General features: G+C 51.5%; 1 protein-coding gene and 1 pseudogene across 1 annotated transcript in view; both read right to left on the minus strand.

Moving 5' to 3' along the window:
• The window catches only part of PALD1 (phosphatase domain containing paladin 1), a 112,193-nt gene extending 98,239 nt beyond the window's left edge, over positions 1 to 13,954 (minus strand). The window contains exon 1 of the mRNA XM_030941442.1: positions 13,846 to 13,954. The gene's annotated coding sequence lies outside the window, so the exon portion shown is untranslated. The remainder of the gene's footprint in view (positions 1 to 13,845) is intronic.
• On the minus strand, positions 362 to 14,016 carry LOC104661994 (annotated as a pseudogene).
• Positions 14,017 to 20,440: the final 6,424 nt, after the last annotated feature.

Below are 20,440 nucleotides of genomic sequence, written 5' to 3' on the forward strand. Positions count from 1 at the left end.
CATGCAGCTATTATAAAACCCAAGGCAGATGTATGTGGGCTGAGAAAAAATGCTTGCTACAGTAAGGGGCAAGGTTCAGAGGTGGACGTGGACAAGGATGGCCACAGTGGTGTTGACCATGACAGTGGGTGCTGGAGGCAGCCTCGGTATCTGTCTCTAGGGTGATGAATAAGTCACATGGATTCCAACCACAGAATCCTGTCCCAACAGTTACACCCACCCAGGTGCACACACAGAAATATGCAGTGAGCTTGGAAACCCAGTATCCAGGGATAAGAGTAATAAATGTATAATACTACTGAGGCTGGACGAGGTGGTCATGCCTATAATCCCAGCACTTTGGGAGGCCAAGGCCAATGGATCACCTGAGGTCAGGAGCTCAAGACCAGCCTGGCTAACATGGAGAAACCCCGTCTCTACTAAAAATACAAAAATTCCCTGGGCGTCGTGGTGCGTGCCTGTAGTTCCAGCTACTTGGGAGGCTGAGGCAGGAGAATCGCTTGAACCCAGGAGGCAGAGCTGCAGTTAGCGAGATCACGCCACTGCACTCCAGTCTGGTGACAGAGTAAGATCCTGTGTCAAAAAAAAAATAAAATAATAAACCACACTTACACTCATAGGCTTGTATACACACGGTCAACCTCTGGAAGGCTGTAGAAGAGGCTGGAAAGAGGACTTAGTCCTAAAAGGGACTGGGGCCTGGGAGAGGAGATCAGACTGACGTCCCACTATCCTACTGTATAGTTGAGTTTTTTACACCATGCATTTCTGACATTCTAATAATTAAGTCATTTGTCATTTTAATTTGGAACGTTCTTACATATTCACAAATGTAGAGAATAGTATAATCAATTCTATATACCCATTGTCCAGATATGACAGTTATCAAGATTTTGCCACACTTGCTTCATCTACTGTTTTCCTTTTCCTTGTTGGAGTGTTTTAAAGCAGCCCCCAAATATCACACCATTCACCCCTCCCTCCATCAGAATACAACAGACATAACAAATGCAGTTTAAAGAAACAGAGTCAGGCCGGGCGCGGTGGCTCAAGCCTGTAATCCCAGCACTTTGGGAGGCCGAGACGGGCGGATCACGAGGTCAGGAGATCGAGACCATCCTGGCTAACACGGTGAAACCCCGTCTCTACTAAAAAATACAAAAAACTAGCCGGGCGAGGTGGCGGGCGCCTGTAGTCCCAGCTACTCAGGAGGCTGAGGCAGGAGAATGGCGTAAACCCGGGAGGCGGAGCTTGCAGTGAGCTGAGATCTGGCCACTGCACTCCAGCCCGGACGACAGAGCAAGACTCCGTCTCAAAAAAAAAAAAAAAAGAAAAGAAACAGAGTCAGGGCCGGGCGTGGTGGTTCATGCCTGTAATCCTAGTACTTTGGGATGCCGAGGCGGGCAGATCACCTGAGGTCAGGAGTTTGAGACCAGCCTGGCCAACATAGTGAAACCATGTTCCTACTAAAACTACAAAAATTAACCAGGTGTAGTGGCAGGCGCCTGTAATCCCAGCTACTCGGGAGGCTGAGGCAGGAGAATAGCTTGAACCTGGGGGCCAGAGGTTGCAGTGAGTCAAGATTACGCCACTGCACTCCAGCCTGGGCAACAGAGCGAGACTCCGTCTCAAAAAAAAAAAAAGGGCCGGGTGCGGTGGCTCAAGCCTGTAATCCCAGCACTTTGGGAGGCCGAGACGGGCGGATCATGAGGTCAGGAGATCGAGACCATCCTGGCTAATACGGTGAAACCCCGTCTCCACTAAAAAATACAAAAAACTAGCCGGGCGACGAGGCGGGCGCCTGTAGTCCCAGCTACTGGGGAGGCTGAGACAGGAGAATGGCGTGAACCCGGGAGGCGGAGCTTGCAGTGAGCTGAGAGCCGGCCACTGCACTCCAGCCTGGGCAGCAGAGCAAGACTCCGTCTCAAAAAAAAAAAAAAAAAAAAGAAAAGAAAAAAAAAGAAAAAGAAAAAAGAAACAGTTGGAGAAGCAAGTCAGTGAACCCTGCCAGACCTGGAGCAGCCCTTTACTAAGCCCCCTTGCCTCTGCTTGACTATTCCCAGCAATGAGGAACTGACAACCTGACTCAGTCTCCTTCCTTGTGGTGCTGACTGAGATCTAGGCTTCTCAGAAGGCACAGACACCAGCCAGTCCACCCACCCTTTGCATCTTGCAGGCACCCAGCAGCAGGCAGGGTGGCCCAGGGGAACCCAGCCCAGCTTATCAGCCTGCTCACCTCTACAGCAAACTCAGAAGCATAATGTATGCAATGCACATTCACTTCAACTAGCAGACGCGGGAGTTCCGCTGGCTTGGAAGGCCCCTCCAGACACCCCCAGACAATCCGAGACAGGCATTCACAGTCCGGCAGTTAGGAGTAAACAGTTGTTCCCCCGCCTGCCTGTGTGTGCATTTGAATCACTGGCAGAGGGGTTACACGACAGACTCCCAGGCTCCGCCCAGCCCTCCTCAGCCAGAATCTCCAGAGCTGAGCCTGGGAAAGCCCACTAGGAGGGTTTAAGGCCATGGTAGAGTGTTTCACATTTGAGAATCCATGTTCCAAGGGACCCTTAGCCGCCTGCCAGCCTGGGGTGAGATGTTCCCAACTCCAGCTGGCAGGGGCCCCAGCAATGCCAGCTCCTCTTAAGGGTGTGCTGGCCAAGGCTCAGAAGGAATACATGCAGCCCCTAAATCCAAGGTACCTTCCGCGGCTAGAGGTAATGGATTCTGAGATGGTACTGTGCCCCCTCCACTGTGGGTAGACAAAGGCAAGCTTTAAAGCCAGGCTGCCGGATTTAAATCCCAGCTCTGTCCCTTACCAGCTGTGTGCCCCAAGTCTCAGTCTCTTCATCTACTATAGGCCATAATAAGAGTCCTGCCTCAGGAGAATCGCTTGAACCTGGGAGGCAGGGGTTGCAATGAGCCAAGATCACACCACTGCACTCCAGCCTGGGCGACAGAGTGAGACTCCATCTCAAAAAAAAAAAAAAAAAAATACACACACACACATACACATACACACACACACACAGAGTCCTGCCTCATGGGCTAGGGTGAGGCTGCTGTGCTCTGCCCACTATACCCTGTCCATAAGAAGTCCTGGGCAGGGGCTCCTTGTGGGGCAAAGGCAGGGAAGGGGGGCTCCACACGGGTTCTAGGGAAAGAAAGTTTCCTTAAAAACCTTGCCTGGTGACCAGGTGCGGTGGCTCAAGCCTGTAATCCCAGCACTTTGGGAGGCCAAGTTGGATGGATCACCTGAGGTCAGGAGTTCGAGCCCATCCTGGCCAATGTGGTGAAACCTCGTCTCTACTAAAAATACGAAAATTAGCTGGGTGTGGTGGTGGGTGCCTGTCATCTCAGATACCCAGGAAGCTGACTGAGGCAGGAGAATCGCTTGAATCCAGGAGGTGGAGGTTGCAGTGAGCCGAGATCTCGCCATTGTACTCCAGCCTAGACGACAAGAGCGAAACTACATCTCAAAAAAAAACCTTGCTTGGTGTACCGCACCTGCCTTCTTCCTAGTAAGACAGGCAACTACTCTGACAGAGGGAAGCCCAGGGGCCAGGCTCCATAAGGGCCACCACGACAGGTCAAGGCCCCTGACCAGGCTTCTGGAAACCCGAATCCTCGTCTCATTCCTGCCTCCCCACGTCTACACTGGGAAAGCCAAGGAGCCTCTCAGCCTCAGTCTCCTCATCTGTAAAATGGGATAAATAACCCCTGCCTTGTGCGTTATCACAAGGTACTGTCCTCAGACCCCATCCGTGGGAGGCGGTGGGAGGGGCGGGTAAACTGCCCATTTGGTGGCAGGTGGCGCACTTCCGATAACCTAGGGACATTGTCACAATGAGCCCCAGGGCACTCCTTCCATGAAAATCAGGGCAGGGGAGCTCATAGTGAGGAGTTAATCTAACTGTCCGCCTCATCCAAGAATCCCCTCCATGCACTCCTGTCCTGTCCTGGGTGTGTTCTCAGTGCTGGCTACTGTGTCAGAATCATGAACTCACTCCTCACAAAACCCCTAGAGCAGATTCCATTTCTATCCTCATTTTATAAATGAAGAAATGGAGGCACACAGCAATTGAGGAACTTGCTCAATGTCCCCCAGCCCTCTCTGACTCCAGAGCTCTTGTGTTCGGCTACTAAACTGCTGCCTGACTTGAATCCTCCCAGTGACAGCGATCTTACTCCTTCAGAGGCCATCCGCTTCTGAGATGCGTGCTGGGTGTTAGGATGTCCTTCACCTTTCTCCACACATGAACCCGACATCCATATCTCAGTGGCTCCCCTCACTCTCCAGCTAGTCTTTTACTTCCCCTTGCCTCCCACCCCCCACCTCCGCCACTGGGACCACCAGAGCATAGGTACCTCCTCCCAGGGGGCTGCCTCTCAAATATTTGAGAAACACCATCTCATACCCCGTCCCCCAGGCTTCTCCAGCTAAACATCCGAGGACTTTCAAAGGCTGGTGGGAACCTCTAGGACCAGAAGAGGCCTTAATTGTGATTCCACCTCCAGCTCCCCAGGGGGCCTCTTTCCCAAGGGGGTCAAGAAGAGAATGCAACCCTGCTCTCTCAACACTCAACACCTCCCATACCCCCCAGAAGCTGGTCTCCTGGCTCTGACTTCACACCTACTTGATGTTTGACACTTAGAGACCTGTGGACCAGTCCCTTTCTGCACCCACTAGGCCCGCCCGTCAGAAGTTGTCCCCAACTTCAAGTATCTGAAGAGGGTGCAGGAGTGGGCTGCTCCTGGCAGGAGGAAGCGAAATTGTTTTTTTTTTTTTTTTTTGAGGCGGAGTCTCGCTGTCTCCTGGGCTGGAGTCCAGTGACCGGATCTCGGCTCACTGCAAGCTCCGCCTCCCGGGTTTAGGCCATTCTCCTGCCTCAGCCTCCCCAGTAGCTGGGACTACAGGCGCCGCCACCACGCCCGGCTAGTTTTTTGTATTTTTTAGTAGAGACGGGGTTTCACCGTGTTAGCCAGGATGGTCTCGATCTCCTGACCTCGTGATCCGCCCGTCTCGGCCTCCCAAAGTGCTGGGATTACAGGCTTGAGCCACCGCGCCCGGCCGCGAAATTGTTAAAATGCCCACTGTTTCCTTACAGGGAGAGAGGGCGAGTCCAGGATGGTGGGCTGGGGTGGCTGTGGAAGGAAGGAAAGGGCCCATGCAGGGGACTCTTGGAGCCCTGGCAGCATCCCGGAGGTGAACTTGCTAAGCCTGCCTGCCCCGGGGCCCTTGCTTTCTCCTCTCAAATTCTTGCCCCTTCTCCCCAGAGTGTTCCACATTCTCTCACGTTCTCTTACAACTTCCCCCACGCTTCTCAAGGAGGGCTGTCCGCCATCTCCAAAAACCACTATTTTAAAAGCCTCAGTGATTGTTTAATGGGTAAGGATGAGAAGATGTAAAGGTTCTGGAGACGGATGGTGCTGATGGTTGCACAGTTACAAGAATGTACTTAATGCCACTGTAGCGTTTAATTAAAAACGTTAAAAATGGCCAGGCACAGTGGCTCACACCTGTAATCCTGACACTTTGGGAAGCCGAAGTGGGCAGATCACCAGGTCAGGAGTTAGAGACCAGCCTGACCAACATGGTGAAACCCCGTCTCTATTAAAAATACAAAAATTAGCCAGGCATGCTGGCGGGCGCCTATAATCTCAACTACTCAGAGGCTGAGAAAGGAGAATCGCTTGAACCCAGGAGACAGAGGTTGCAGTGAGCCAAGATAGCGCCACTATACTCCAGCCTGAGCGACAGAGTAAGACTCTGCCTCAAAAAGCAAAAGAAAAAACAAAAGGTTAAAATGGCAAACTTTATGTTATGTATATTTTACCACAATTTTTTTTTATTTTTTTATTTTTTTATTTATTTTTATTTTTTATTTATTTATTTTTTTTGAGACGGAGTCTCGCTCTGTCTCCCGGGCTGGAGTGCAGTGGCCGGATCTCAGCTCACTGCAAGCTCCGCCTCCCAGGTTCACGCCATTCTCCTGCCTCAGCCTCCCGAGTAGCTGGGACTACAGGCGCCCACCACTTCGCCCGGCTAGCTTTTTGTATTTTTTAGTAGAGACGGGGTTTCACCATGTTAGCCAGGATGGTCTCGATCTCCTGACCTCGTGATCCACCCGTCTCGGCCTCCCAAAGTGCTGGGATTACAGGCTTGAGCCACCGCGCTCGGCCACACAATTTTTTTTTTTTAAAGACAACCCACCAAATGCAAGAAAATAATTGTCCTCCTCCAACAAAAGGCCTCCCCACAAAGTCCCAAGGGTGCCTGAGGTCCGGTTCTGAATCAGGAAGACCAGCATGTGGAGGAGGTAGAGACCCTGGAGGTCTCAAAGCCCCTCTCCCCTCCAGCCTCCCCGGTAACAGCCCTGGGGCATGGGGCAGGATCAGAACAGTAAAGGGCAAGAGACTCCCAGTCCAAACCCCACTCAGAAGAGCAGAGCTAAAAGGAGCCAGAGAGGGAGTACCAGGCTCAAAGTTAACAGCAAGTTAACCATGAAACTGGGGCCTCAGAGGGTAAATGTCTGTGGGACCCTGTCAAGGGTTCAAAACAGAAGACCAGGACCTTTCTGCCTGCTGTCCTCCATCCTGAGGAGGGACCAGCCTAATCCAACGAGCCCCCTCAAGCTCTTCATTCACCTGTGAGTTCTGCATTCTGCCTGTGCAGCCTTGGCACATGGAGGCTTTACCCCTCCCTGAGTGGCAGCGTGATGTCTTGGAGGGTGTCAGGCTTTGGAGTCAGATTGGCCCGCCTGAGTCCTGACTCCACTCTGTAAATATGTTTCTTAGACTTAGGCCCCTCACCTGCAAAACTAACATAATCACGCCTAATTGGTGGGGTTATTTTGAGGATGACAGCAAATGACATAATACCTATGGAGGACCTGATAGATAGTAGGTGCTTAGTAAATATTCATTCTCTCCTCCTCCCTCCCTGGAACCCAGGGCCTCTGACTTCTGCAGAGTCAGCAGTACCAGTGTCAGCCGCTAACTGCCTGAGTAACCAGGGGTAAGTCTATTCCCTTCTCTGAGCCTCAGTTTCCCCACCTGTAAAATGGAAGAGAACCAGGGGAACTTTCACCAGCATATATAAGCTACTTAAAAGTGTATGTAGAGGCCGGGCATGGTGGCTCACTCCTGTAATCCCAGCACTTTGGAAGGCCAAGATGGGTGGATCTCCTGAGGCCAGGAGTTGGAGACCACCCTGGCCAACATGGTGAAACCCCATCTCCACTAAAAGCACAAAAAATTAGCCAGGCATGGTGGTATGTGCCTGTAATCCCAGCTGCTCGGGAGGCTGAGGCAGGAGAATAGCTTGAACCTGGGAGGTGGAAGCTGTAATGAGCCGAGACTGCATCACTGCACTCCAGCCTGGGCGACAGAGCGAGACTCCATCTCAAAAAAAAAAAAAAAAAAGGAGGTACAGTTTTAGCCTGGAATACCCCAGCAACTGAAATGAGTGAATTGCCGATACAAAGCAACATCATGGATGAACATCAAAAAGCTAATGATGGCCGGGCGCGGTGGCTCAAGCCTGTAATCCCAGCACTTTGGGAGGCCGAGGCGGGCGGATCACGAGGTCAGGAGATCGAGACCATCCTGGCTAACACGGTGAAACCCCGTCTCTACTAAAAATACAAAAAACTAGCCGGGCGAGGTGGCGGGCGCCTGTAGTCCCTGCTACTCCGGAGGCTGAGGCAGGAGAATGGCCTAAACCCGGGAGGCGGAGATTGCAGTGAGCTGAGATCCGGCCACTGCACTCCAGCCCGGGCGACAGAGCAAGACTCCGTCTCAAAAAAAAAAAAAAAAAAAAAAAAAAAAAAAAAAAAAAAAGCTAATGATGAATGAAAGAAGCCAGGCCAGGAGCAGTGGCTCATGCTTGTAATACTAGTATTTTGGGAGGCTGAGGCGGACGGATCACCTGAGGTCAGGAGTTCAAGACCAGCCTGGCCAACATGATAAAACCCCATCTCAACTAAAAATACAAAAAAATTAGCTGGGCATGGTGGCATATGCCTGTAATCCCAGCTACTCAGGAGGCTGAGGTGGAAGAATTGCTTGAACCCGGGAGACAGAGGTTGCAGTGAGCCGAGATCATGCCACTGCACTCTAGCCTAGGCAACAAGAGTAAAACACTGTCTCAGAAAAAAGAAAAAAAAAAAAAAAAAACAAAGAAAAAGATACAAACAAGAATACAACATAAGATCTCATCACTTATATGAAGTCCAGGGACAGGCAAAATTAGCCTATGACAATCATCAAGGCCAGAAGAGCAGCCCATGGGTGAGTGGCAACACTGACTGGGAGGGACCTGAGGAAACGTGCTGGGGTGCTATAGCTTGATCTAGGTAGGGGTTATGCGGACAAATGCATGTGTGAAAACTCATCAAGTTGTAACTTTAGGATTAGTACATTTTACTGTATGTGTATCTTCATCATCCCCTTCACCTACTAAGTTCAACCTCACTTCTTTCCACACTGGTCAAGTGTGGTCTGTCCTCAGGGCCTTTGCACTAGCTTGTACATCTTCCTAGAAGGCTCCCCATCCAGATCTTCCTTTCTTCCAGTTAAGTCTTTGCTTAAATGTCGCCTCCTTGGAGAGGCCTTCCCTGTCCCCACATCTAAAGCGGCCACTCAGCTCCTCCCTACTGCATCCCCTATTGTAATTCTCAGATAGCACCTGTAGTCCTTATCTGATGTTTTCCTGGTTTTGTTTGACTGTTTGTTTATTGTCTGTCTCCCTCCACTAGGATATTAGCTCCATGACAGCAGGAATGTATCCATCTGGGTTCAAATCTTGGCTTCACCTAGAGCAATGTCTGGCACACAGTGGGTACTACATTAATATTATTAATTAGATATTAATGTCTAGAGCAGGTAGAATTGTGTCTGGAGACTTTACACTCCTCTCACCACCTCTTCTCCTCCAGGTGGTGAGTAGAGAGTAAAGTCATAATTCTACCTGCTCTACCTGTTCATTTTTTGTTTTTTGATTCACCCCACAAACATTCCAGAGAGACCTACAATGTGTTGGGTGCAATCTGAACTCTCCAGGAGTTCACCATGGGGTAGAGGAAAAAGACCCACGCCAGATCTTTCTAGTGGAGTGTGAGTGATGGACAATGGGGCATGTGTCCAGGCCTGGGGGAATGCCCAGAGTGAGTGGCTGGCTCAGTCTCCCAGTTCCCAGGGCTGGGAGCCCACAAGGGCTCCTGGGTGTGGCCATGGATGCAGCCAAGTAACAGGAAAGCCTGTGCCTTGGCAGCAAGCCACCCCCTTCTAAAAAGCCAGAGAGCTCAGCCAAGGCCAGCCACTGTCCCCGCCTGCAGGCCCAATCACCTGCTGCCATGGCAACCTGTCTTGCCAAGCCAATGGCACTGGGCACAGGAGGCACAGTGCTGGGGGGCACAAGGCATCTGCCAGGCTCCCTTGTTCTGGCAAGGGAGGCACCTTGGCCAGCTCACGCCACAGCTGGGAGAGTTGTGTGTTGTTCCTGCATATGTGTGTGCATGCCCTGCACAAGCATGCACAGTTGTGCCCAGTGCAACAGTGGGCAGCCTCTCCCCAGCTGAGACTGGGCTTCCAGTAGGGGTAAAGAATTGTTCAGTGATACAAGCTCCCATTTACTGAGCATTGATTACGTGCCAGGCACCAGAAAAAATACTCTTCATGTATTTCCTCATTCAAGTCTCACAACAATCCTGAGGCAGGTAGTATTACCACTTTACAGGGGAGGCATAGGTTAGTTAAGCAATTCGCCTAAGCCTCACAACGAGGAAGCCCCAGAGCCAGGATTAGAACCCAGGCATGGGGCTCCAAAGCCTTAATGTTAACTTCCAGGAGCAGTCTCTCCACTGACTGAGTCACTCAGTTTCCCTACTAGTCATTCGTTTTCTGAGCTCTGCACTAGCAAGGAAAAAAAGACAGGTTAGATCAGGTCTCTGGCTTGAGTTGCCCCTAGTCCCCTTGCAGGACATGCAGGTAGATAATCTTGATGCCAAGCTGAGGGTGGGAGCTCACACCTGTAGTCCCAGCACTATGGGAGGCTGAGGTGGGACGATCGCTTAAGATCAGGAGTTCAAGCCCAGCCTGGGCAACATGGTGAAACTCCATCTCTACAAATAATACGAAAATATGGCCGGGTATGGTGGCTCACGCTTGTAATCCCGGCACTTTGGGAGTCCGAGGTAGGCAGATCACAAGGTCAGGAGATTGAGACCATCCTGGCTAACACGGTGAAACCCCATCTCTACTAAAAATACAAAAAATTAGCCAGTCGTGGTGGCAGGGGCCTGTAGTCCCAGCTATACTCAGGAGGCTGAGGCAGGAGAATGGTGTGAACCCGGGAGGTGGAGCTTGCAGTGAGCTGAGATCGCGCCACAGCACTCCAGCCTGAGCGACAGAGCGAGACTCCGCCTCAAAAAAAAAAAAAAAAAAAATGAAAATATGCCAGGCATGATGGCACATGCCTGTAGTCCCAGCTACTCAGGAGGCTGAGGTGGGAGGACGGCTTGAGCTAGGGAGGTTGAGGCTGCAATTAGTCATGATTGTGCCATTGCACTCCAGCCTGGGTGACAGAGCAAGACCCTGCCTCAAAAATAAAAAAAAAACAAAAAACAAAAAAAGTCACAATGCTAAATCGTAAATCTCAAAAAAGCAAGTGCCAAGGGCTCTCTGGTACTGAAGACACATCTGCCATGTGGTTCTCAAGTGGGGGCCCCAGGATTTGCATAGGAGCTGTTCCAAAATCTGAGGACTGCCATGGGTACCCAGCTCCAGAGGTGAAGCTCTGGTTTGGGAGGCCACCTGCTGGACAGATGGCAGCAGGACAACCTTGGCAGCTGGGTCTCCACGCCTCTCCTTCATACGTGTTTCCTGGGTGCCCACTGTGTGCCTGGCACCATGCTAGGCACGGGAGAGGCAGAGCAACACAGACAGTAAACCAGACAGCCCTGTGGAGCTTGCAGTCTGGTGAGGGTGGCAGACATTAACCCATAGCCCTAGAAATAAAGGCATAATTCCAGCTGACAGTAAGTACTCAGGGTGCTTTTAGGGAGTGTGACAGGGGGTCGTGGGGAAGGCCTCTCCAAGGAGGTCATCCTTAAGCTAAGACTTGAAGGCTAATTAGATGTGTGCCAGGCAAAGAGTGGGAGAAAGGGCATTCCAGCCAGAGGGGACAGCAGGGGCAAAGGCCCTACAATGGGAACACCCACATCACACTCCAGAAGCAGAAAGAAGGCTGCTGCAGCTGCACAGCAATGAGCCCAGAAGGCTGAGGCCCGCCAGCCGGGGTTCTGCAGCTTGCATTTTCTTTTCTTTTTTTTGAGACAGAGTTTTGCTCTTGTTGCCCAGGCTGGAGTGCAGTGGCACGATCTCAGCTCACTGCAACCTCTGCCTCCTGGGTTCAAGCGATTCTCCCGCCTCAGCCTTCGGAGTAGCTGGGATTACTACTCCTGAGTAGCAGGCATGCGCCACCATGCCCAGCTAATTTTGTATTTATAGTAGAGACTGGGTTTCTCCATGTTGGTCAGGCTCGTCTTGAACTTCCGACCTCAGGTGATCTGTCCACCTCGGCCTCCCAAAGTGCTGGGATTACAGGCGTGCGCCACCTGGCCCGGCCTAGAGCTTGTATTTTATCCTACAGGCAATGGGAGGCACTGAAGGTGTCAGTGAGGGGAGTGATGCCATCCCATCTAGCGCAGTAGCTCCTGAGAGGAGTGGATTCTGGAGGGTCAGGGTGGAGGCAGGGAGGCCCCTGCAGTTGTCCAGGAGAGAGATGATGGTGGCTGGGACCAGGTGGTGACAGAGGAGATGGGGAGGAGCAGGTGGATTCTAGAGAGCCATTTTGGAAGCGGGATCCACAGGGCTGGTTTGGGGTTGGATGTTGTGGTGTTGGGGGAGGAAGGAATCAGCAATCAGGGGCTTGGCTGCAGAGAGAACGCTGGAGAAGGCACAGAGGAGTTCAGTCTTGATGAGTGGAGCCAGAGATGACTGTGAGGGAGCCCACGGGAGACGCACGAGTGGGCCGGTGGGTGCAGGGGTCTAGAGCTCTGAGAACTGGTCTGGGGTAGACAAAGGCCGGGCACCATGGGCATTGGTGGGTTTTAAGCCCCAGGATGGGTGAGGGTCTCTAGGAGAGGCAGGTAGTGGCAGGGGAAAAAAGAAGTCCAAGCACAGCCTTGGAGGGCGGGCCGAGGGGAGGGGAGGCCTGGGGCAGGGGGAAGAGGCTCAGAAGACAAAGAGAACTGAGCAGGGGCCCAGACGGCGAAAGGGAAGCTTAGCCGCACAAAAGCTAAGAGGTGGGGAGCATTTCAACCGTGTCAAAGGCTGCTGTGCGGCCAGGCAGGGCTGGAGCCAATTTGGTAACACGGAATCTCTCCTATACAACCCAAGCCAGGGCAGACGCCATGGTGGGTGGAGGCAGGAGGCAAACAATGGAACGGGGTGAAGGGTGACCGTGAAGCGGGGAGTGTAGGGAGACGGCACCACGGACAACTTAGCTGTGGAGAAGATGCGGCAGCTGTAGAGGAGAGGGCTGGCTGTGAAGACGAGGGCACAGGGCAGAGTGGCAGGCACCTATGGGGTGGCTGAGGGGGGAGTGGGAGGGGGAATGCAGGACAGGCAGGGCTCCGAGCTTTCCAGCCTCTGTTCCTTCCACTTTCACCTCCTGTCTGCAGTTACCCCATAATAACCACCCCTAACTCAGATGAGGACAGCTGAGTCCCAGAGAAGATCCCAACGTCACAAGGAGGGCTCTGCCTAAGCTGGCTCCGCACACAGCAGGCTGTTTGGAGTCTGCCAAGACTCATGCAGAGGGCATGTGGGCCCCTTGACCAAATCTGGACGTCCTTCCCTCCCTGCCAGGTTGGCACTGCCCAGCCCCAGCAATCCCCCATCCCTACCCATCCGGGGCAGTGCCAGAGAGGACAGCAGACAGACCAGGCACGGCCAGAGAGATCCATTTTGAAGGGCTTGACCCTCCTACTGTTGGGGGAGGGGGCTTCTAAAGGAAAAGAACACAAAAATACAAATGCAAAAGTTAGGTCCGGGCCTTGCAAGGGTCTGAAACTTAAGCTTCAATTAGCCTCAGGGTAACTCCGCCTCTGACTGCAGTGACCTTGAACAAGTGACTTCACCTCTCCGAGCCCTGGTTCCTCATCTGAAAAGGCAGCCGTCAGTATAGTGCCAGCGGGAGGGCTAACTGAGGTAACTGTGCAAAATGTTTATAACAAGGCAGCGTCCCAGTGAGCGCTGGACAAACGGTGGCAGTGGCTCTTATAAACTGGGTGGGCTCCTTGGGACTTGGAGTGGGGCGGGGTGGGGGAAGGGTGAAGCAGTGGGTAGGCGGATGGCGGGGGATAAAGGTGGGGGAGCCGCTCTCTTCCTGAGCCCAGGAGCAGCAGTAACCCCTTGTTTAGTAGCGCAGTACCGTGGTAAGGCGGTGATGGTGTGCAGAGCCCATCCCGCCTCTCCTGCCCACGCACTAGGCCCAACCTGGCACCAAATGGGGGCCACCCGCGTTTGGTGGCGCCCCACAATTTACCAAGCAGGCACATCCACCCTTCCCACCAGCAGCAACAGAATGAGGCCACTGAACAGAAACCCAGCGAGGGGACGAGACAGATGGGAGGGGACACACCCTGCTGAGGGCAGAGCCCTGGGTAACCCCCACCCCTCCGGACCACAGGGCCAGGGCGGGAGCTCGCGCCGGAGCGTCTCTGTCTCGCTAGGCTCGTGCCCCGGCCCCGGCGGCGGTACCCGCAATGCGGGGAAGAAGGGAGAGGGGCGGGTCCCCCTTGGCGGCGACTACGCTACCCGCCCGGCGGGAACACTCACCGCCGCCTCCGGCCTCGGTCCTCTCTCTCCGCAGCCCGTCTGCTAGCAGGCTGACTCACCCGGGTCGCCCTCCGCGCGCTTTCCCACGGGGGCGGGCGCCTGGGCCTCCGCCTCCAGCCCCGCGGGCTGGCCAGGCGCGCTCACCTCACCGGGCTCCGTCGGTTCTGCCATGGCTGGGGCCTCGGCTGGGCGCCTAGGCTGTGCCAGGCGCCCGGCCAGGCGCGGCGGGGCGGGCGGGGCAAGCGGGGCTGGGCCCCGCGTCGCACGGACCGCTATGCCCCTTCGCTGCAAACAAGAACGCGAACCTAGAGACAGGGAGGCACGCCGACTCCAAGTCCAGTGCTCTTTTCCTCTGCCTCGGCCTCCTCCTGCTGACAGCAATCAAGAAAAGTACCCTTTCCAGCCTCATTTATTAAGCACCTATTACGTACACCGGGCACTGAGTGAAAGGGTCCGGAGGGGCCTTCTGTCCCCTGAAAGCTCACAGTCCAAGAGAAAGTGGATAACACAGAAGTTGGTGTAAGGACCTTGAGAGAGGCTGACTGGGCTAGAGAAATCCTCCAGGCTGGCTTCCTGGAGGAGGAGGCCTAAAGAATTAAGCAACCTTTTTTTTTTTTTTTTTTTTTTTTTTTTTTTTTTTTTTTTGAGACGGAGTCTCACTCTGTAGCCCAGGCTGGAGAGCAGGGGTGAGATCTCGGCTCACTGCAACCTCCCCCTCCCAGGTTCAAGCGATTCTCCTGCCTCAGTCTTCTGGGTAGCTGGGATTACAGACATCCACCACCACGCTCAGCTAATTATTGTATTTTTAGTAGAGACCAGGTTTCATCATATTGGCCAGGCTGGTCTCGAACTCCCAGACTCAAACAATCTGCCTGCCTCGGCCTCCCAAAGGGCTGGGATTGCAGTCATGAGCCACCACACCCAGCCAACGTTTATTTTTGAATGGTAGTGGAGAGGATGCTTTATGGCCTGGAAAGATATTCAGGTTTCATAAAAGAAGTAGTTTACAGAACAGTTCACATGGTGTGATTCTCCTAAGTGCACATAAATGCATGTGCACATCAATACCTAAGTGCAGGGGGCAGGAAGAATGTACCCCCAAAAGATTAACCATGGTTATATCTAGATCACGGGGTTACAGGGGATTTTTCTCTTCCTGTATATACCGTTATATAGTCTGCACATTTTCTACAGCGAATAGGCGTTCATTTTGTGTTTAAAAAGCACAATACAGGACAGGCACGGTGGCTCATACCTGTAACCCCAGCACTTTGGGAGGCCAACGCGGGTGGATCACCTGAGATCAGGAGTTCGAGACCCTGCTGACCAACATGGTGAAACCCCATCTCCACCAAAAATACAAAAATTAGACGGGCATGGGGGCGGGTGCCTGTAATCCCAGCTACTAGGTGAGGCAGGAGAATCACTTGAACCTGGGAGGCGGAGGTTGCAGTGAGCCGAGATCATGCCATTGTGCTCCAGCCTGGGCACCAAGAGCGAAACTCCATCTCAAAAAAAAAAAAAAAGGCCAGGTGCGGTGGCTCATGCCTGTAATCCCAGCACTTTGGGAGGCCAAGACGGGCGGATCACAAGGTCAGGAGATGGAGACCATCCTGGCTAACAGGGTGAAACCCCGTCCCTACTAAAAAAAATACAAAACATTAGCCGGGCATGGTGTGGGTGCCTGTGGTCCGGAGGCTGAGGCAGCAGAATGGCGTGAGCCCGGGAGGCAGAGCTTGCAGTGAGCTGAGATTGCTCCATTGCACCTCCAGGCTGGGCGCAGAGGAAGACTCCGTCTCAAAAAAAAAAAAAAAAAAAAAGGCACAGTATGGCCGGGTGTCCTGGATCACATCTGTAATCCCAGCAGTTTGGGAGGCCGAGGCAGGTGGATCACCTGGGGTCAGGAGTTCGAGACCAGCCTGGCCAACATGGAGAAACCCTGTCTCTACTAAAAATACAAAAATTAGCCGGGTGTGGTGGCAGGTGCCTGTAATCCCAGCCACTTGGGAGGCTGAGGCAGGAGAATCGGTTGAACTCAGAAAGTGGAGTTTGCAGTGAGCCGAGACCTCGTCATTGCACTTCAGCCTGGGCAACAATAGTAAAACTCCATCTCAAAACAAAACAAAACAAAACAAAAAAAGCACAATAGCACAATAAATAAGAACTAAGCAGGCGGGGGAGGGAGAGCAGGGGCTGGTGTGTGTGGGAATCGGCTGCACTTCATCCAAGAGTGGGTAGAGGAGAGGGTGAAGAAGCTGTGCAGGCCTTGAATGTTAGGAGACACTTCCACCCGCTGGCCTCAGAGTTCCACCAAGCACAAGACAGTGGGAGACAGGGCTAGGAATCATCCTAGATGTGGAAACGGAGGCTCAACAAGGTCATGTGCTGGTCTGGGTTGAGCTGGGAGCAGGATCTAGGTGTCCTGCCCCCCATACCCCAGCCTAACTGGTACTAATTTAAACAACCCTCCCGCTCCCCCACCTCTGCCCTCAGGGAGTTTCCTTGGCTGCACTTTCCCAGCAAGGACTATTTTCCCAGCAGGGCGGGTCCCTCCAAATTTTTGTTGCTGACCCCACCATCCCTGCTAAACCAGCTTAGGACCTGAGGCAGGTACAGGCAGAGAAAGGGTATGTGACCTTAGATCTTCCAGTGGGGAAGGAAAGTCAGACAGGGACAGAGAGGACAGAAAAACAGAGCTGAGGGGCGGGGTGGGAGGGCAGGAGTAGGCAAGAATAGGCTGGGAAGGTTGGACTGGAAGCTCCCCTGGGAAAGAGGCTGGTGTGGCCAAGACAGGAGCTGGGGGGAAGTAGCCCTGGGCTTGGAGCCTCCCTCACTCCTCATAACCCCAGCACTTTCTGGCTCTGAAACAGCAGCCTTTGTCAGGGAGTGTTTGCAGCGCAGGTTGGTGGGAGAATGATTGGGGGATGGTGGCATGAACATGGGAGCAATGGAAGAAGGTCGGGGAGGCCTTGTGGTTTTGTAACATCTCGAATCATGAGGAGGTGATCTCAGCTTTAGATTGTCTATTTCCCATTCCCTAAAGATATGTGGGGTAATATGTGGGCAAACAGACACAGAGTTAACCCCTGCCACTCCTGACACCCAGAGTGAAGGGAAAGGGCTAGGAGAACATGCTGGGGTCTTAGCTGTTTGTTCCCTCCTGACAGCCAAGGCAGGGAATGGAGGTTAGAATCAAAATAGTCCTGGGCTCCAATTCTAGCCACTTAGTACCTACTTGACCTTGGGCAGGTATTCCACGCCTTCATTTGCTCATCAGTAAAATGGGAATAATTATACCTAGAGAATGCAACATCAAAGGAGCTCCTTGGAGTCATACATTTAACATGGTTACCCTGTACTTAATTTCAGGATAAAAATGAGACATGTCCGAAGCACTCAGCACCATGCCTGGCACAAATTTGGTAGTAACTGGTTTCAAACAAATTTATCCATCTATGGGATGGACACATACTTGGCACAGCCCCCACTGCTGTCCTAATTCCCAAGTGTCCAGAGGTTTTGTTAGTAGACCTAGAATGAAAGACTCTGAGGGTGGTTGGTGGGTGAGAATGTATGCAAGTCACTTCCAGTGAATGATCTACTCAGGGAAGCTACTTCCGGCCCCACTGGGTCTCTGCTTAATCGTATTAGCTCTCCCAGGCTTCCCTGCATACTCAGCCAGGTATGGGGTATGTGCATCTTCCTCACCTGCCTTTGAAGCCTGCGGCCCTTTGATGTTAGTGGGGGATGCACCAGCCTGGGGCTCTTGAGAGCTCTGGGGTCAGTGGCCAACAAGGAATAGGGACTGGGGAGTTTGAGATGATGTAAGTGCCCCGAACCCCTGTCTGTGTGGACTTTGGAGTCAGACTGCCTGGGTTTCAATCCCAGCACCGCTGTTAATGAGCTGTGTGACCTGGGGCAAGTCACCGAGCCTCTCTGAGCCCCAGATCCCTCATCTTTAGAAATACCTATTTCATGTGTTTCTGAAAAGCCAGAGAGCGAAAGAAAGGGAGAGAGAGAGAGAAGAGTTCATGCTCTGTTTCCCATCTTACCTAAGACTCTTTTTTTTTTTTTTTGAGACAGAGTCTCGCTCTGTCACCCGGACTGGAGTGCAGGGGCCGGATCTCAGCTCACTGCAAGCTCCGCCTCCCGGGTTTACGCCATTCTCCTGCCTCAGCCTCCCGAGTAGCTGGGACTACAGGCGCCCGCCACCTCGCCCGGCTAGCTTTTTGTATTTTTTAGTAGAGATGGGGTTTCACCGTGTTAGCCAGGATGGTCTCGATCTCCTGACCTCGTGATCCCCCGTCTCGGCCTCCCAAAGTGCTGGGATTACAGGCTTGAGCCACCGCGCCCGGCCCACCTAAGACTCTTTGAAAGAGCAAGGATTCCTGGGTCCCACTCCAGGGCCCCCGAGGCAATAGACCTACAAGACTGATATCCTTAAAAGTTTTAGAGCACTTGTAAGCTCTAATAGAGGTATATTCTATTGAGTATACTGTTTCAGAAGTATAAATGCTACAAACTTACAAAGAACATCAAAGTTTATTTAAATTTTCTACACATATTAGTTTTATGAGTTTCAAATAAGATACATACAGAGATATCTGTAATTTTTTTGAGACAGGGTCTCACTCTGTCACCCAGGCTGGAGTGCAATGGCACGATCACGACTCACTGTAGCCTTAATCTCTTGAGACCAAGCTATCCTCCCACTTCAGCCTCCTGAGTAGCTGAAATTACAGGTGCTTGCCTCCACACTTGGCTACTTTTTGTAGTTTTTGTGGAGACGCAGTGTCATCATGTTGCCCAGGCTCCTCTGGAAGTCCTGGCCTCAAGCAATTCTCCTGCCTCACCCTCCCAAAGTGCTGGGATTACAGGCATGAGCCACTGTGCCTAGCCAAGTTTTATAGTTCTAAAGTTTATTACATTGAATTTCATTGTTACAGCTTTAGTAAGGTATAATCAACCCACAACTGTGAATATTTTCTTTTTCTTTTTCTTTTTTTTGAGGCAGGGTCTCACTCTGTCACCCAGGCTGGAGTGCAGTGACATGATCTCAGCTCACTGCAACCTCTACCTCCTAGGCTCAAGCAATCCTCCTGCCTCAGCCCCTGGAGTTGCTGGGACTACAGGTATGCACCACCACACCCAACTAATTTTTATATTTTTTGCAGAGACGGGGTGTCACCATGTTGACCAGGCTACAACTGCAAATATTTAAAGTGTGCATTTTGATAAGCTTTGATATATATATATATACAACCATCACCACGATTAAGAAAATTAATAGGCCAGGCACAGTGGCTCATGCCTATAATCCCAGCACTTTGGGAGGCCAAGGCGGGCAGATCACCTGAGGTCAGGAGTTTGAGACCAGCCTGCCCAACATGGTGAAACCCTGTCTCTACTAAAAATGCAAAAATGCAAAAATTACCCAGTCACGGTGGTGCGCACCTGTGACCTCAGCTACTCCAGAGGCTAAGGCATGAGAATCACTTGAACCCCAGAGGTAGAGGTTGCGTTGAGCAGAGATTGCACCACTGCACTCCAGGCTGGGTGACAGAGTGAGACTCTGTCTCAAAAAAAAAAAAAAAGAAAGAAAATGAACATGTTTATCACTCCCAAAACTTTCCTTCTGCCCTTTGTTATCCCTCCCTCTCCCCCATCCCTAGGCAACCCATTGATCTGCTTTCTGTCACTATACATTAGTCTGCATTTTCTAGAATTTTATAGAAATGGAATCATCCAGTGCATACTACTTTTTGTTGGGCTTCTTTCACTCCACATCATTGTTGTATCATTGTTTTGAGATTCATCCCCTTCATGTGTATCAATAGCGCATTCCGTTTTATTGTCAGATAGTATTTCAATATATGGATATACCACAATTTGTTTACTCATTCACTTTTTTTTTTTTTTTTAAGAGACAGGATCTCACTCTGTCACCCAGGCTGAAGTGCAGTGGTGTGATCATATTTCACTGCAGCCTTGAACTCTTGGGCACAAGTGATCCTCCTGCCTTGGCCTCCCAAAGTACTGAGATCACAGCCACCATGCCTGGTCATTATCTGTTCAGCTTTGAACTTGAATTATCCATGGTCTTTTGGATGGTTTTGAATTTTGAATAATATGTTTTTAATATAAATGCTTTTTGAAGATAGCACATGTTGATAGAAACAAAACAATAAAATTTAAAATATATTACTCAAAGATCGCAAAACTAAATAAGTATAAAAGAAATATCAATAAATTATCAGAAGCTGGTTTTGTAAGTTTCTATCATTTATACTTTTGAAGTTATCAAAGATTAAATATGACTAAAACAGAGCACTAGGACTTTTAGAGCTCCCTTTATGATTAATAATTGCTCCCAGTGATAACCGTCATCAAGCAATTTTGGGAGACAATGAGTTAATTGCACATCTAAAACTCTGGCACAGTCAGTGCCCGGCACACAGTAAGCACTCCCTAAGTGCTTAGTGTTATTCTTAGTTTATTTAGTGTTTATTCTTAGTTCTGATTCTTTTTTTTTTTTTTTTTAGATGGAGTCTCGCTCTGTCACCCAGGCTGGAGTGCAGTGGCGAGATCTCGGCTC

Source organism: Rhinopithecus roxellana, chromosome 11 (genome assembly GCF_007565055.1).
Source record: "Rhinopithecus roxellana isolate Shanxi Qingling chromosome 11, ASM756505v1, whole genome shotgun sequence".
NCBI lineage: Eukaryota > Metazoa > Chordata > Mammalia > Primates > Cercopithecidae > Rhinopithecus > Rhinopithecus roxellana.